This window comes from Sturnira hondurensis, unplaced genomic scaffold (assembly GCF_014824575.4).
Source record: "Sturnira hondurensis isolate 20B ecotype Veracruz unplaced genomic scaffold, ASM1482457v3 Scaffold0008916, whole genome shotgun sequence".
Classification (NCBI taxonomy): Eukaryota; Metazoa; Chordata; class Mammalia; order Chiroptera; family Phyllostomidae; genus Sturnira; species Sturnira hondurensis.
In genome coordinates this window covers 2,461,693-2,479,760 of record NW_028081547.1, presented here as the reverse complement: position 1 = coordinate 2,479,760, position 18,068 = coordinate 2,461,693, and the positions used below count along the sequence as shown (strand labels likewise).

Below are 18,068 nucleotides of genomic sequence, written 5' to 3'. Positions count from 1 at the left end.
AGCCTGGGCCCCACCGGGTGTGACCCATGCCACTGGAGCCAGCAGAGGGTTGGGTGAAGAGGAGAGAGGCTGACAAAGATGAAGGGGCTGGGAGAGGGATCAGTAAGGTGTGGGAGGGGGCCCCGTCCAGAGTGCAGCAGCCAGCTCTGGAGCCAAGGAGGGGGTCAGGGTGCCCAGCAGGCTTAGGAGCGGAGCGCGTCAATTGTCCTGGTGGGCCCAGAACCAAGAGGTTTCTGGGATGTGGAACGTGCAGCACTAAAATCGGACAGTCCCAGGCAACCCTGAACGGCGGCACCCTGGCAGGGCTGACTCAGATCTGGTTTTCAGTGAACCACTTGCAGACTGCGTGCGACTTCTCTGTGCCTCAGTTCCCTCATCTGTAACATAGAGCTTATGGGAAGACCTTGTGTGTGGTTGCCATGAAGATTAAATAACGTATGTAAAGTGCTTAGCATCTGACACAGCATCTGATACTAATCATTCAACAAACGGCAGGTGGTGGCTGTTACTGCCACTATCACTGCTACAGCTAATACACCCCGAGCGCTCACCCCATGCCGGACCCATTCAAAGCACTGTGTGTACTTACCTAGTTTAATCTCACAACGCTTATGGGGCAGGGGCCATTATTACCTGCATTTTCAGATGGGGAAGCCAAGGCGCGGAGGCTGAGCCACCGGCCCTGGCTCTCAGGGTGGATAAGTTCAGAAAACTTATTTCCATTGGGCTAATCACCCCGCAGCCAGGGCATGTAGGCCAATGTCAACACAATTCCTGGTCACGTTACCCAGGGCAAGAACTGGTCAATCATGGCAGGCAGGGGTCACAGGCCACTCTGGAGGTGCAGAGAACAGGCAGACCTTCCCCTCCTGGTCCAAACACACCATCCAAACACGTTAGGTTTCTAGGGTCTATTTACACAGCAAGAGAAAGGAAAGCCCTTGAGGTGTCCGTGCCTCCCGGGCCCTGAGCTGCCCATGGGCCCAGCTCTCTGAATCTGGCACTTTCTGCACATGACCTCACGTAATTCCTGCAACAACACCGCCAGGTCAGTTGTGCTGCTCATCTCAGAGATGAGAACATAGAGGCTAAGACCACACTGCTGGATTTAAACGTACCCAGCTCCAAAGTCTGGGCTCCTCTTGGCTACTCACGTGACTGGGTAAACATGCAGTGTGAGGGCAGGGGACCACAACTTCACACCTGTATTGGGCATGGTACAGGACTCAAGGCGAGCACTAGGTAATTCTGAGGATGAGGACCACAGCCTCCCATCTACTTAGAGTCCAGGTAGCCCTGGAGAAACTCCGGCAGCTCAAGGGAGGGGGGCCCAAGTACCCAGGGGTAGAGTGGCCAGCCAGGCAGGGAACTGCACCCAAGGAGAAAACAGGGTGGGTGCCAGGGTCTAGGCAAGGGCCCATCACCCCACACCTGGGGAGCAGGAAGGCCTTGCTGGGATCCCTCTTCAGTCCCAGGAGTTGAGCCATTGCTGTCCCAACCCCTAGGAAGTCCTCAGCACAGGAACTGCATACTCACAAAACAATCAGCTGCCAGCACCCAGAAAAAAGGTCGCCAAGGCAGGCTGGCAGGCTAGCGCTGACTGGGCAGGGGCCCCAGGAAGCTGGGCCCACTTATTTTTAGCATCTTCGTTCAAGAGGGAGGAGGCCCTCCTCCCCACCAGGTAAATGTCAGTGCCACCAGCGGACCCTGCTAATTAAAGTAGCTGGAGCTGAGAAGAGACAGAGACTTAGCCATCTGCCCTCCAGCTCCCTGACCCCCCAGGGCTCGCTTCCTCCACCTCCTCTTCCCAAGCACTGGCCCCACCTGTCTGGGGGCCCCTGAGCAGGGAACACTGGACCAGTTTCAAAAGGAGCTTGACCAGCAGCCTGGAATCCTGGACTGGAGTCCTGGCGTGGCAGCGTGGCCCTGGCCAACTCTCGTATCTCTCTTCTGACTCTAGTTTCCTTTTCTGGAAAATGGGCCCCTGCTAAGCCCACCTGATGTTACAAGGGTTGTGACAGGAGTCAGGGCCACAGAGAGACTCTGCATGAGGGCAGCTTGCCCTTGGTGCTTCGGGGAGGCTGCAGTGTTTTTCAAAACAGAATTCCAGGCTTTTCTAGTGTCACCTGGGCCAGCCTGTTGCAGACAAGGTTTGAGCTGTCTGCTGAGAGAATTTGCACAACCCCAGATGCTGGGAATCCAAGCGCTTGTGGCTGCCTGATAGGAGAGAGTGACAGAGAGGCCACTGTGGGTTAGTGGAGGCTCAGCAAATGCAATCTAGGCTGAGCCAAATGAGGGCCTGTACCCAGAGGGACACCAGGCACCCACAGGGCCCACAGCAGATCACAGGGCTCAAAGGGTTACCTCCTGTCCGTTGGGATCTGAGCCTACCCATGGCCTTCCAGAAGGTCACCTATCTACACTCTCCCTTCCCCAGAAGCAGGACAGAGAGGGGAAACCTACCCCAAACTCTTAGCTCTGAAGTACACCCTGGGAGCCTGACCCTTAGTCCCACCTAAGGGGGTCTGCCCCAGGGGGCCTAATACCCCCTCCATCCTTGTTGGTGAGACTGTCAGCAGACCTTATGAGTTTGAGATCAACCCTCCCCAGCCAGAGAGAAGCCCTGGGTCTAGCAGCAGTATCCTGAGCCAGCTGTCTGCCTCCTCGTCGGAGGTGGGGGGGGGGGGGGGAGCCCAGGATCCTGGCACCTGCTCACACCTTCCCCAAAGGTGGACCTTCCACTGAGGCACTGCCCTTTTGTGACTGCCGGGTACCTGAAGCCGCAAGGAGATCCAAGGGAAACTGAAACACAGAAGTGGGGCAGTGATCTACTTAGGGGCTTTCAGCAAGTCAGAAGCCAAGTACATACTTCCTTCTTCTGCTATCTGGCCTCTAGGGGGCATCTCCAGCCTCATTCCTTCACTGTCCAGTCTCAGTCCCACTGATCTGCCCCAAGTGCGCCTGCCTCTGGGCCTTGGCCCCACAGGTCCCTTTGCTTGGAGTGTTTTCAATTCAAAGTCCCATTCATTCTTCAGGGCCAGCTGAAGCTCCACGTCCTCCAGGAAGCCCTCCCTGCCCTCTAGCCACTCGGGACACCTAGACACTTGGCCCTGGTCCCAAATATCCAGCAGCCTTCCAAACAACAGGTTACTGGGCACCTTGCTGTGGATTGGTGAAGGGGGCTGACAAGGAATGTGGATGGCCCTTGGCTTCCCAAGTCCATTTTCCTTCTTCATCCCCTTGCGTCTTGTCAGCTTTCAAATCCAGCCCTGACTCAGGCTTCACTCAGCTCTCTGGGTGAACAGATGGGAAGAGAAGCCCTAATGGTAGCAGGCTCAGTGGGAGGCGGTGATTACAGGAGGTGGAATACAAACCAGAACAAACAGAGCCAGGTCTGAGCCCACCCTCCGCAATTCTCAACCCTGGTTCTGGGTGGATCCCCAAAGACTCCCAGAACTTCCCTGGCCATACTCCCTGAGGCCCCGACCCCTCTGGGGCCAGTCCTGCAGTTCTGCAAACACCATGCTCCAAGGCTAGGTCACTACCACTGCAGGTCTTGCAGCCTGCCAGCAGCTACACCTGTCATGTATCCAAAGCAGTTTAGAGTAGCAGTGAACTCAGCTGAAATCCTGGAGCGCCATGCTGGGAGACACTGAGGTATACCCTCCTCTCTCAGCCTCAGTTTCCCCATCTGTACCATGAGGGGTTGGGCCAGACAATTTCTAAAAACCACTGCTCCTAAAAGTGGCCAGGATGCCACGATTCAAATAAAGATGCTACCTTTGAAGCCTCACCCAGTGTCTGCTCCCTCCCTGCAAGTTCCCTGAGGCTTTGGACCCAGGGACATAGGGCATGGGTGTGGCTCTCCTCAAACTCCAGAGCTCAGTGAGTGCCTAGTGAGTAAACCTCAGTGGGAGGGAGAGGCATCCGGAGGTGAGCAACACTGAGGGAACGCTTCAAGGCTAGTTTACCAATCCCAGCTTGTCCTGGGAAAGAGCCTTTGGTGGCCAAGGTGGTGGGTCCCTGGAGTGCACATGCAGCCCTGCACACCTACACATGTGATCACATACTACTGGCAAGGATCCCCTTGGATCCCAAGGACCCTGGGAGAGCCAGGGGAGGGACCCAGACCTGCCCGCCCCCCGATCCCCATAATGGGAAGGATGCCTCCTGCCTGGTCTGCTTACCTCATACACCTGCCATGATGATGCTGTGTGACCCTGAGCTGCATTGTGGGCCTCTCTGTCCTTGTCATGTCACTGAACAGATTCGTCCATATCTCCCTTCCAACCCAAACAGGGGCACAAACGGTGGCAACAGAGGTTGGCATCTGAGCTCCACTATCTGAGGTTGGGCAGCCTCACATTTCAGCACTGTGGGGGAATGGCTTTTCTTCTGATAAAGAGCTCCAGCCCCAGGTCCACAAGAGACTGCAGAAGAACCAGGGTGCTGAAGAGGTAGGCAGAGGCCAGCTCTGTCTTCCAGTCTTTCCAGAGGAGATGCTGCTGCTCCACCATCCATTTGGGCTCCCCACTCTCCACAGGACCAAGGTCAAACTCTGAGGCACAGCCTTTGAGGTCCTCAGGGGCTACCTCAGCACCTGCATCCAGCTGTGTCTGAGCAAATCTTTCAGCTAAACTCCTGATCCACCTCACCAACTTGTATAGAGACCCTGGAAGACCCTATACCTCCATACCACTGTATAGGAACCCAGGCCCCTCCTCCAGGCAGTCTCCACTGCCTGCAGTCTCCGCTGCCTGCGCCCTCCAGCATCAGGGAAGAGCTAGCTGATCCTCCCAGCCCCTGCTGCCTTCACCCACTGATGGCATCCACCTAACGCACTCTACACTGGAGACTGTGATCTTTGCCCGAGGCTGGGGCTGTGCTCACCCAGCTCCTCAAATGCAGATTTACTGTTGGATGCCTAGCATAACACACTCTGGCTGAGAAAGTGAATGGATGAGCCAGCAAGCTTTGGTAGGTACGAAAAGTGCCTGCCACAGACAGATGTAGTGGGGAAAACACGTATTTATAATGGTGTCAGATAACATTGGGCTGAATCCCAACTGCACCAATAGCTCTGTGACCTTGCATATGCTTCTTAACCTCTCTGTGCTTTGAGTTTGCTCATCTGCATGGTGGGGATACTCCTTCCCAAGCTTCTCTGAATTCTTAGGGCCCCTTCAGATCATTGTAGTTTGTGACCCCCTAACCCACCCCACCCCTCTGACCAATGAACAACTGCTAGGAGAGGGGCAGCGACTTGTCCAAGGTCAAAAGGCAGGTCTGTAGCAGGACTGAGGCTTGAAAGAAAGTCTTGCTCAGAGGGTCTGCCAGGACAGCAATCCCATCCAGTTCACACAGGCAGTGTTGTACCTCAGGCAGGAATGAACAGTGGGCTGTAGCCTATTTTCAGCCCCAGGCTAGAGTAGGGGTTTCAGGGTTAGGGTAAGCTGCAAAGGCTGGGGGTGGGAGGGCCTGGGCTGTAGGCAACAAATTCCAGGCAAGGAGAGGGGGTGTACATTCTCAGCTGGTGCTGAAGACTGACAGGCATGCCACATGGGAACCCTGGAATCCCAGCTCTGCGTAGCCACACGGCCAGGTCGTGAGCTGGGCTTGACATTCAAGGTCTTTGCAGCCAGCCCCAAACCTGCCTTGTGCCTGTGTAACCCTGGAAGTCTGCTGACTGACAGCTTCTGGCACATGCTGGCAGCACGAAGCCACAAACCAGGGGCTGGAGGGGCTGGCCAGGGAGTGTGGCTGTCACCTCCCGTCCCACCCACAGAGCTCTAATCAACAGCTGTTTGGGATTGCCTCAGACAAAACCCAAATCCAGCCTAACCCCAATCCCTGCTGTCCCCTACACCTTTTTTAAAATGACAATCCAACCATGTCACTCCCTTGTGTGGCCACAACCCTCAGGGACAGCTCCATCCCTCACCCCACGCCTGCTGGCCCACCATCAATCCATTTGCATGAGGCACTAACCAGGGTCTGTGTGAGGATTTACATGGCTTAATTCCCTGAATTCCTCATCATTCCGTGAGGTAGGTTCTCCTGTCCCTACTTCAACAGATGAGGACATGAAGCACAGAGAGGTTAAGCCACTCCTCTGAAGTCACAAAGAGAGGAGGGGCAGAGCTGAGAAACCACAAAGCCTAGGCCCAGGGTCGACACCCTGAGTCACTTCAGTGCCCTTAAGGAGATATGCTTTCACCATGTCCAGGCTTTGCCGCGCTTTCTCACCTCTGCCTGAAGTGGGACTTGCCCAAGTCTCCGAACCACGTACACTCGGCTCCCACCCGCCAGGCTGGGAAAACTGGGCCAAATCACCTGCAGGAAGGAGCAGGGCTGGGGGCTTGTCTACTGCAGCCAGCCGGGCCTCTGGCTTCTCCAGGCCCTCCTTCGTACCCCAGCCACCTCTGAGGCCTCTCCTGGGCCAGGGGCTGAAGCTCTTTAACAGGGGAAAAGCCAGTCTTTCACAGGGCGCTGGGGCTTCAGTTAGGGTGGAAGTGCAGCACCTCTGGGAAGGATGTCCAGGAGGTGACAGGTGAGTTGGGCACAGAAAGGTGAGGAGAAATTTGCTAGGTTGATGTAGAAGGAAAAGAAAGACCAGGAGGAGGACTTGGCCCGTGAAGTCCCAGAGAAGTGAAAGTTAATTTATTGGCCCTTCCCCCTACCCCCAACAGTGGGCGTCGGAAGCTCCTAGAACCTTAACTGGCTACCTAATGTGCACTGGGTACCCCAAAGACACCTGCTGGCCAGGTTTCCAAAGGACCACACTAAGGGCATTTTACAAAGGGGTTTCAGAGAAATGACCAGATCTTGCCCACACAGTGAGTCCCAAAGAAAAATCCACCTTTTTCTAAAAAAAAAAAAAGGACACTCTTGTCTATGAATTCTGGGTCAGGCTAAAACCCAGGTAACCCAAGGAGCGTTTTGGGGAATGCCCTCCAACTTGGACGGGTCCTGCTGGGAAGAAGGAGGGAGGGGAAGAGGAAGTTTTGAATCTGGGGTGCAGCTGCCACTTTCAGGCCATAAGGTCCACCCACCAAGAGCTTCAGTTCCCCCCCCTATAAAGCAGGCATGAAATGACCTATCCCTGAAGGGAGCTCCAGGGATAAAAGAGCACAAATTCAGGTTTCCAATTACCTGGACAGGAGCTCAGCCCCCACACCAGTGAGCAAACATCCTTTAGGACGTCATCAACCTTCCCTGTGCCTCAGGTTCCTCATCTGGAGATTGTTTGGTGAGGCTTCCGTCTCAGGGTTCTTGGGAGCATTTAGTGAGCTCATGTAGGTAAGGTGCCAGTCCCCACACAGGGACTCCAGTGTGGTTGGTGTCACAAAACTGGCGCCACAGACCCCAACTCTCCAGCAACCAACAGGGAAAGAGTAGATGGAACAGGAATGATGCTGACCACCCCCCCCAAACTGGCTGTGCCCAAGACTCAGAGGGCACCCAGGCTCCAGGGAGCTGGGATGGAGACTCTGGGGGATGAGGAGCTGGGGCCCACAGACATCCCCCTGGCAACACCCACAGTGCCCCCACCCCACCCCGCCCATAGTCTGCTTTCTTCTTGTAAAAATAACTGTTCCAATCTGTTAAAGCTCTGAAGAGTCCAGGAACTGTTCTTGGCATTGTACGTTGGTGGTTACTAATCCTCACGACCACCCTGTCCAGGAGGTGGGGGCGGGTGGTGGTTGTTCCTGCTTCCAGATGAGGAAGCTGAGGACTGGAAAAGGCAAGAGCTTGCCCATGGTCACACAGCTGCCTTTCAAATACCCTCCCTGACACACATACAGAGGCCAAGGCATAGCCTTTGCTCAGAGCTGCCCAGAGACTGTGGGAGCTGCTGGAAGCTTTTGCAAGGGAGAAGCCAGTGACCCCTGAACAGCCCCTTTTCCTTGGAACACATCTTTCCTTGTGTGTGCATGTGAACACGTCCCTGTGTATGTAAGAATGTCATGTGTCATGAGAACTTGTGCCTGTGTGTCTGTGTGGAGCAACACAAGTTTGTGAATGTGTGTGAGCATGAATGTGCATGCAAGTCTATCTGTGTTCACATGTGAATGTTTGTAACATGACTGAGTGATGTCTGTGTATATATGCACATGAGAGAGTGCATCTTTTGCATACAACCATTCATGTGTGTGTGTGCACATGCACATCTGTTTATCCTTAGCATGCATGGGCAGGTTTACAAGCACACGTGTGTATGTGTGCTTAAGTATGCAGTGCACAGGTATTCACAGACACAGGTGTAACTGTGGATTCAGAGAATCCTTGGGACTTGTACATGTACCTGTACTTCTAGATGAGAACATCATGACCACGAGTAACAATGCCACCCAAATCATTATCTTCCTCATCAAAATCTCAGTCCTCTCAGAGACGCTCTGGACTACAACCTGGTCTACCTCCTCCAAGAAGCCTTCCTGGACTCTAGACTCCTCACACTCTCTCACAGCTCCAACATTTATCCCATTCCTCATGTCCCCACACTACCCTGAAACTGGTCAGGTAAAAATCCTGCCAATTTTCCTGCCTTAGTCTCTTGTGATTCTCACTCCTTATCCATGACCATTTCTCTGATCCTAGCTGAGGCTTCCGACCTCTTGCTGGGACCTTGGGACAGTTCCGCGGTCCCAGCAAGTCTCCCTGCTTCCATCTGGGGACCTGCCAATGCAGACACTTTTAATAGGTCATCTCCTGACTTAGAACCCTCCCTAGCTCCCCACTGCCCATAGGGTTTAATTTTTGAGCCTGGCGCTTGTGGCCCTTTGTGACCTTTGCATCCCCTTACCAACCTCTTCCTCCATCCTGCTCCTGTCTCTCCACAATGCTACTCACCTCCCCCAGAGGGCCCCCCTCTGACCTGTGAACCCTGTCCACCCCACATGGGTGCGATCTCCCTGCTTCTCCTGTAGAGCACATAATGGGACACACTTTTCCCCGCACCCCAGGGCCTGCCGTCAGGCCTGGCATGCAGCAAGTGCTTAACACAAGCTTGGGAAACTGAACTTGGGAGGGAAAGCCTTATCCAGCCAACATACCCCTCCTCTAGCAGGGGCCCTGGTGCCACTTCAGGGACCAGAGGCCAGGCCTGGTTCATGTCACATCACACCCATACCGAGACAACCAGGAGTCACTGTCACTTTGTAAAAGCCCCCTCCCTTTGCCTTGAGTTGCGACAGGAACCAGAACTGAGGACACCCATGATCACCTTGATCCTCACCCCCAGAAGAGGCCAGCAGAGGCAAAGTCCAGGGATGGAATAGTCCAGGGGTTAGGGGCTGGTGCACCGCAGCCACACCCCTGTGGGGGTTCAGCCAGGCATATGACCTTGGGTAAGTCATTTCCCAAACACAAGCCTCGGATTTCCTGCCTGTACCATGGGGATGATAACAGCACCTAATTCACAAGGTTCTTTGGGAGATGAAAAAGTCAATAACCACACAGTACTTAGCACAGGGTCTGGCATAGAGTTATATGCTCAGAATGTTACAGAACATCACGATTATTATCCTTATGTATGAGAAGAGAGAACTGGGGTTCCCAGCTGTGCAGGCAGAGGGCTACCCAAGGCTACACTGGGAGCCGGCAACAGAATCAAACTACATGTCCAAGTGTGAGCCACGGCACACTCCCCTCCCCCCACCCCCCCCACTGTCTGGCTCCCTCTGAGAAGACGAGACCAAGGAAGAAGTGAAAGCAGAAATAAGCCCCTTCCCCTTATTCCTCAGTGATGCCAGTCTAGCTCCTGGATTTCCAGGCCCCAAAATACCATTAGCCACCGAGCTGGGCCCCCTGCCAGCAGACACACAATGTGAGGGACCAGCCTATGCTGCTTACCTGTCAAGGCCTCTGCCCACGATCAGGACTTGAGGCTGCTGAGAGTGTCAAGAAAAGGAGGCAGGGGCGAGGAGGGAGCAGCCTCAGCCGTCCGACTTGGCCAAGCACAGCAAAGTCCTGCGGAGACAGAAGAAGGAGGCAGGGTGAGCTCTAAGTACGACCCTGCAGGCGGCCCACAGCCCCCTTCACCAACTTCTAGGTCCCAGCTAGGTCCAGGCGCCTCTGGTCATCTCCTGGAAGACGGAGCTGGCCCACAAAGGTGAAGCCACCCTAGAAACTGAGTGCTGCTCCCTAAGCCCCCAGTAAATGCCCATCTCCTGAACTTTGTGTTAGAAGCCCAGAATCAGCCCAGCAGCAAGGTCAGTCCCTCAGTCCCCTGTACCCCCAACAGCCAAGCCAGCACAACCCACCACAGTGCTGTGGGGCCCAGCCACACAGGCCCTCAGACTTGGGACGGCTGGGTGCTCACTCTGCCCAGAGCCCTGTCCCCCCACTTGTGTCTTTCTAAGCCCCGCTGGCCTTTAAGGCTCTGCTCAGATGCCTCTGTGGAACCCTCTCTGACCTGCCCCTCCTTTCCTTGGGCATCCCCCCAATCACTCTGGGCCTAGCTGACCACGTCTCCTCCAGCTTTCTCGAGGCCAATGTCCTGGCTGGGTAGAGCTGCTGGACAGCAGGAATGAAGCCTAGTTTCTCTCTCTCTCCTCTGAAGCCAGCAAGACCATACAACTGCTTGATGTTATGGATGAATGAATGAATGAGTGGGTGACTGATAAATGGTGCGGCAAAGGTATTCAGTGAACAAAACTGGCTGACATGCGCCTTGAAATCGGGCTTTCCAAGGGCCTCCTGATGCCATTTCCCATCAGATTCTGAAATCCAGGGATCGGGTTAGGGAGAGGAAGGAGACTCGGTGAGGTTGATACTCTCGTCCGTCATTTTACAAATCAGGAAACTGGAGCCCTAAGAGGGGGAGGGTTTCCTCCCATGATCTCGCAGCAAGAGAGTGACAGGGTTGGAACCCCAGTCTCCCAGCTCCACCCACTGCCCAGAGCTGTTGTGGACAAGGGCTGCCATGGCAGTCCCCAGCTCCCGAGTCCTCCAGCGTCAGCTCCTGCAGACACCCAGCTCCCCTGACTGCTGGCGGATTAGGCTAGCCATGGAAGGCAGCTTCTGGGTAGAAGAGAGTGGGCAGTGGGAGGACCCTGGAGTAGGAAAAAGTACAGCAGGAGACATTACACTCAGAATAGGGCCATCTGGTCTGATGGCCTTACTTCCCCCTGCCTGGAGGCCTGAGGCTAGGGGCAGACCAGGAGGGCATATTATAGGGAACAAGGCAGTCAGAGACATCCCTCCGCCCATCTTTAGCCTGGGGACTTTTCTAACCCCCCACTGCCCACCTCACTCCCCTCAAAGAAGGCTTCTTGGACCTTCCAAACACTGCTGGTGGGGCACACACCACTCATCACCTTGGAGAAAATAGTTTGGAAGCATCTCCCACCTTGCAGTCTAAGAGTGACCCCACATTCCCACCTCCACAGAAACATGGGCATGTGGTCAACCAAACAGGTGTGCTAGTACGTTCACAGTAGTGCCATTCATAATGGCCAAAAAATGAAAACTTCTTAAATAACTATCAACCACAGAATTAGATAAATTGATGTATGCAAGCCATGGAATACCACACAGCAGTAAGAATGAATGATTTGCAACTATATCCAACAAGAGAGATAAGTCTTATGAACCTAATGTTGATAAAAAACCCAGACACAGTGGAGAACCTGGTGAAGAGGTCCATTTAGATAAGGTCAAGAACAGGCCAAACTACCAGTCTGCGCTTGTGATGGGCTAAATACGGCCACAGGCCCTTTGCAGCTCCTCCTGTCAAGAGGCGGAGTCTGTTCACCACCCATGAATCTGGGCTGGCCTCCAGACTTGCTCTGACCAAGAGGATCGGACAGAAGTGGCGTTCTAGGACTGACAGGGACTAGGCCTCGGGGGGGGTCCTGCTGTTTCTGGCCTTGGCCCTCTTGGAACACGGCCTGGCCATGGCAGGAAGCCGGTCCACCTTCCTGGGGGAAAGAGGAGAACTGAGGCCACCCAACCAACAGCCAGTACCAACTACCAGATGTAACTAAGGCCTCCTTCGACCTTCCAGTCCAGCCGGCCCTTCAGGTCACATACGCCCAAGGGAAACCAGAGGACTGCCCAGGCAAACCACAGAATTGTAAGACATAGTAAATAGTGGTTCCTTGTTTTAAGCTACTAAGTTTTGGGGTGGTTTGGGGCAGCAATAGATAACTTATAGTAAGCTGTTGAAGGTCAGGATAGTCGTTATGTGTGAGGGGGTAGCAGTGACCAGAAGGGAGCACATAAGGAGGTCTGGGGGCCTGGATATCCCGTCTCTTCATCTGTGTGATAGATCCATGAGTGTGTTCATTGCACGACAATTTGTCAAGCTATACTGAAGATATGCACACTTTTCCGAATGGAAGAAATACTTCAGTAGAAGCTGAAACACACCTGTGGCTCTCTGCCTGCCCAGTGTACCAGATTCAGCCCCACCCCAGCCTGCCTGCTCCACCTGCTCACAGAGTGTGTAGAGAAGAGTATGCTCTTTCATACCTCTGCACCTGGGATGCTCTTCCCCTTCCTATTGTGCTTCCAGCCTGAGGGCAGGTGGCACCTCCTCCTGGAAGCCTTCCCTGAGCAACTCAGGCCTTGCCCAGGTGTCCCTACTCATATAGCTCTCTCTCTGGGGCAGGGTCTTGCTGAATGTGGGGTTAAGTCTTTCCCTTCTCCCTCCACAGCTCCTGGAGTTCTAGAAACAGGGGCCCTGTCAGGGACAGATGGCACCCTTCTTCCTCTCCCCCTAGGGTTGAAACTGATGACCAGAGCAGGACTGCGGGTGTGAAGGGGGGACTGGTCATCACATGTCTCATTCACAGGCTAGCACTTCCCTGGGCCCAGGCTTCTCCCAGATAGATCGAGGGCAGGGATCAGCTTCAGGTTTCAGAGAGGGTCTCCGGAGTGGGGAAGGACTTCAGAGGTCCTCTGTTTTACAGTGGACGATGACACCCATAAAACGTATACCATTCCTTTCAGCGCTGCAGCTCTGCCAAAACAAAACAAATGGCCAGGCCAAGCAAAAGAGAGCTGTGGTGCCAGGCAGACAAGCATCGGCTGTCTGAAACCCTCCCATGTCCACCGGCTCCGAGCCAGAGGGTGGGAGCCCCCCCCCGCCCCCACACCTCTCCTGTGACTGGGGAGGGGTCTCAGCTGACCTGCAGTGCCTGGGTCTCAGGCCTGGATGCCCTTCTCTGGGCCCCCTTTACCATCCTGGCCATTCCAGCTCTGTCCTCAATGGATGTGTCATCTGAGAGATCTTGCTTAGTTAACAGTCTCTGATGAGAAGCATTTTTCTCTCTCGTGGAGGACTGGTCTCATAGGCCAAGACAGCTCTGAGGCCTAGCACTCTGCCTCCCTCAGGGTCCTCACTGTGCTACCACGGTGTCTGCAAACAGTGCGCTGATGTGCCCACTGCAGTCCACCTGGGGCAGGCCACAGCACCGTGTCACCTGCCTACCCCTGAGAATCAGCACCTAGGCCTGGAGAGGAGAGTCCCTCCCCACTCCCATGCCTGGCCTCACCCTGAGGTATTTTCTCTGAGAGCTCCTTGCCCAACAAAGGGGCACGGACAACCCAGGAGAAGCAGTCTGTCCCACAGGAGAGGTAACTCCACGCCCATAAGAACAGCCGGACGGGCCTCGTCTTACACAGGTGGGTGTGCTGTCTCACAGATAGAGAGAAGAACCCCATCCCCAGAGGCATGCAGGCAAAGGGGATCAGCTATGTGTTGCTCTCAGTGGTATATGCATCCAAACCTTAGCTGGCCTCTGTATTTCCCCAACTCCTCTGATGATAAGAATCACCTGGGCTGCTTGTTAAACCCACAGCTTCCCAGGCCTCTCCCCTGAGAATGGAAGTCTGGGTCTGGAATGCAGCCCAGACATTTAAATTTTTAATAAGTCCTCCCAGGTGATCCTTTGCATCTGGAAAGTTAGGGGAAGCACTGGCAGATGACCTTCCAGGTCCCTTTGGGGCCCAAGATTAGCGATTCTGAAACCCCACTCCACACCATCCCTACGGCATCTGGAAGACTCACCAGCAGAAAGCTAACTGCATCATTAAAATAAAAATAATTTGAAAGCTTTAGAAGGGGCAAAGATGTCAGGGGGAGGAGGATTCTCAGCCCATGGTGGTACCAGCAGTAGCTCCGTCCTGGCCCCCACCCCCACCCTGGGCCCCCAGAGTCATCCAGGAAAGCTCAACATTGGGGAGGGGGGTGCAAGAAGTGAGCTGACAGCTGTTCAGCTGCTGCTCAGTGAGACCCGGAAAAGCAATTATCTTGCTCTTAGCAGAGAGGCACTGGCTTTTACCCGCCCTCTCCCTCCTCCCTCCCTCCCACCTTCACACACACAGTCACGCACAGACACACAGAGACACACACAGACACACACCCAGGCCAGATACAGCTGGCTGGCTCTGAACCTGCCTCCCCCACCCCCAGCCTCCAGATTCCTCTGACTCACTCAGCCTCCATCCTCAGAGCACATTTCCAACACTTAAATCATTTAGCCTGCTAAACCGGAGACGGCAAAATGGGTGCTATTTCTTAAAAACATACAGAGAGCGTATTAAATTATTGATAGCCATTAAACAGGGGGAAAAAATTAAACAGCTCTCAGCTCTTATCAATCATTCATGCAGTTTCCACTGGGGTGTTTTCTGGAGAGTGATCACTCAGCAACCCAGGGAGCTGGCTCCAGCGGCAAGGAAGGCACTGGCTGGGTGGAACTGGGGAGGGGGCTGCTGCAGCCCCAGCGATCGCCCTGCCCACCAAGCCTTCCAAGGGACTCTGGCACATGCAAACTCCCACCGCCCCTCTTCACCACATCATTAGTGAGTGGACATTGGCACTGCCTTTGGGAACCCCCTCCCTAATCAAATCCAGCCTGCTTTTATTGAGTGTCTACTATGTATCGGGCATGCAGGATACAAAGACACATCAGTCTCAAAGCACTCACACAGGTAAATGTGGGAGCCCTTTGCAGGAAAATGTGATTGCACATATCGTATCAGGAGTCCTAAAGGAAATCCCCAGAGGGCTGCTCAAAAGAAAAGGGGACAGCTGAGGCTGGAAGAGGGGTTTCCAAGAACGGCTTCACCAGAGAGGTACTCGGGTAAAATCTTGCCCAGAGGATGAGTCTAGAAGGGCACTGCAGCAAAGTGGTCCAGGTCTAGCCCAGCAAAGGCACAGCAGCCTAGCTACGTATGGGTCTCAACACTCCTTCTTGTCCATGTCAGTCACTGACAGTGTGGGGCTAGGGGCAGGGTACAGTAATGAGGCAGGGAGCCGACTGACATCCCAGCCTCTCCTCCAGCCACTGGTCAAATCCAGGCCATGGGAGGGATACACTCCAGTGTGGATAAGCAGGAGGTTGGGGTTCACCCCAGCTGCCCAGGGCAGCGGTGCCTCCACCCCCGCACAGCAGATCTGTTTCCTGGCTCTGACTCAGGACACCTAAGCCAGCATGACGCAGACCATTGAGGCTGCAGGGCTGGGACACTGCTGGTCTCCTGGCCACAGACAGGCCTGGCAAAGCTGCCGTGGGGGACGAGCGCTTTCCTGACCTGAGCTGTGCCAAGGACCTGAAAACCAGGGCTGCAGGAGCCAGAGGACACCCGATCCCACCCCGCCCTCCACTTGGGGACTGTCCACAACCAGGGGCCATCTAAGGCTCTGAGGCCAGGCTGAGGCCGAGCTGAGCTGCTGGCTGCTGTAGGGAACAAAGAGACTGAGCCCATGCCTGCCCCAGCCCCTACACCCTCCCAGAACACAGGGAGAGAGCCACATTCTTGAATGTCTTTCAGAAGCTCTAGCTTCTCAGGAGCAGGGAGCTGGGAAGATGCCCTGCCAAGTGTTGATAGCACCCTCAGCAGAGAAAGCTGCTGTCACAGGGAAACATTCTGGGGAGAGTGGTTGTTTACCGCCAACGCCTGGGACTGTCAAGAAATAATCAGAAGAAATTAAATTCGCAAAGTGAAAGATATAATGGAAGCCCCGCCTCTAAGCCCCTGGACATTCTGACCTGGAGGATCAGGCTGTTCTATTTCTCCAGGTTTGGGGAAATGTTCCTACATTTGCAGGGGGGTGGGGGCATACGTGTGTCACTAGCTAGGTCTGGGAGACCGGGTCCCTCCTGTGCCTCTCTGGGCCTCAGTCTGCTCATCTGCACATGCGGATTTGGTAAGACCAGACTGATCTGACAGGACTGGGGTAACCTCCACGGGAGTGGGGGGGGCGGTGTCCACAGTCTGCCAGGAACATGCAGTTCCTCAAGGCTGCCTGGCCACCCCTGTCAGTCCCGCGAGGGCTTGGGGTGACAGGCCTGGATGAGTGTAGAAGTCGTCAGCCACCCTGCTGCGTCTGCGCAGCCCTGTGCTCACACCAGGGCACTGGGCTCTGCTGAGGCTCTGCCAACCCTCGCCTGGATTGCTGCACTGGACCCCTTCCCTCCAGTCCTCCTCTACTCCGGTACGGGGACCTGTGCAAGGCTAGGGCCTGAGCTGGCACAGAGCAGGCTGTCAAGGAAGGTGAGCTGACCCACAGAATCAAGACACAAATGGACAAGTGACCCCAAAACCCAAATCAAACACACCTGTTGAGGGACTAGCCAGGACTCTCCACCNTGTGCCTCTCTGGGCCTCAGTCTGCTCATCTGCACATGCGGATTTGGTAAGACCAGACTGATCTGACAGGACTGGGGTAACCTCCACAGGAGTGGGGGGGGGGGGGCGGTGTCCACAGTCTGCCAGGAACATGCAGTTCCTCAAGGCTGCCTGGCCACCCCTGTCAGTCCCAAGAGGGCTTGGGGCGACAGGCCTGGATGAGTGTAGAAGTCGTCAGCCACCCTGCTGCCTCTGCGCAGCCCTGTGCTCACACCAGGGCACTGGGCTCTCCTGAGGCTCTGCCAACCCTCGCCTGGATTGCTGCACTGGACCCCTTCCCTCCAGTCCTCCTCTACTCCGGTACGGGGACCTGTGCAAGGCTAGGGCCTGAGCTGGCACAGAGCAGGCTGTCAAGGAAGGTGAGCTGACCCACAGAATCAAGACACAAATGGACAAGTGACCCCAAAACCCAAATCAAACACACCTGTTGAGGGACTAGCCAGGACTCTCCACCACCAGTACCTCCTGCTGTCAATTTCCAAGGCCTCTAAACCCTTCGCCTGTAAGTCGTGTCCGTACTTAGAAGTCTCTCGTACCCTCTAGACTCCAGCCAGAGCACAGCAACTAACTCAACCTTTCTGGACAACCCCCTCCGGACTTTCCTGCCCCAGAGCCTTTACACGTGTTACTGCTTTCTCTAACCAGCCAAGTCCTGCTGTGGCTCCAGCTCTATTCCCCGCGCCCCCCTGCTCCCCACCCCCCACCCTGCACCGACCTCCTCGTAGCTGTTGCAACCCTTTTCACATTATACTAGACTGGATTCTGTTCCCATCTGCTCTGGACTAAACGGGGGCAGGGCTGGTGGCACCTGGAACACCAACAGCGTTCCTTCCCTCAGCACTTGGTGCTCAGGGCCAGAGAAGGGCCTCAACTGTGCTACACTCCAACCAACCACCTCAGCCCCCCCCGGCCTGCAGCCCAGAATCAGTTCTTCTCAATGGCTAACCTGTGTCGTTCCTGCTATAATTTTAAAAACCATTCCCTGGAGAGTGGGTGAGATGTTCTCAGCCAAGTGAAAGTGAGACTGTACTCTTGGAGCTCCTAGAGCTGAGGGAAGGGGCAGGCTTAGGAATTTCCAGGCAAAGGCCAGCAGAAATTGGCCACAAATGAATCATGAACTCTGGAGTTGAGAGCTCTGAGTGGCTGGTGCCAAGGTCTCAGGCTCTGGCCCGTGTGGGCCACTTGGCCTCGTTTGGCTCAGGCCAAGGGTGCCCCCCCCCGCCCTGCGCAGGCCATCTGCTTCACCCCACAGCCACTGGGCATGGAGAGCTGAAGCCGTCTGGGCCAGAAGAGCCCAGATGTCTTAAAGGAGAGGGCATGCCTTTCCCCAGGAATGACTCCAAACCTTTGCCCACATACTCCTGTCCTTCTGGAATGCTGTCCCTTCCAGCAAGCTAAATCCCCTTGTCCTTCCAGCCTGGCCT

General features: G+C 55.0%; 1 protein-coding gene across 5 annotated transcripts in view; it reads right to left on the bottom strand.

Annotated features, from left to right (window-relative positions):
• Nucleotides 1–18,068, bottom strand: part of ZMIZ1 (zinc finger MIZ-type containing 1) — a 229,273-nt gene that overhangs the window by 174,201 nt on the left and 37,004 nt on the right. For 4 of the 5 annotated variants that reach the window (XM_037056383.1, XM_037056379.1, XM_037056382.1 and 1 more), the window contains exon 2: nt 9,856–9,972. The exons of the other annotated variant lie outside the window; for it this stretch is intronic. The gene's annotated coding sequence lies outside the window, so the exon portion shown is untranslated. The remainder of the gene's footprint in view (nt 1–9,855; nt 9,973–18,068) is intronic. 5 annotated transcript variants of the gene reach the window in all.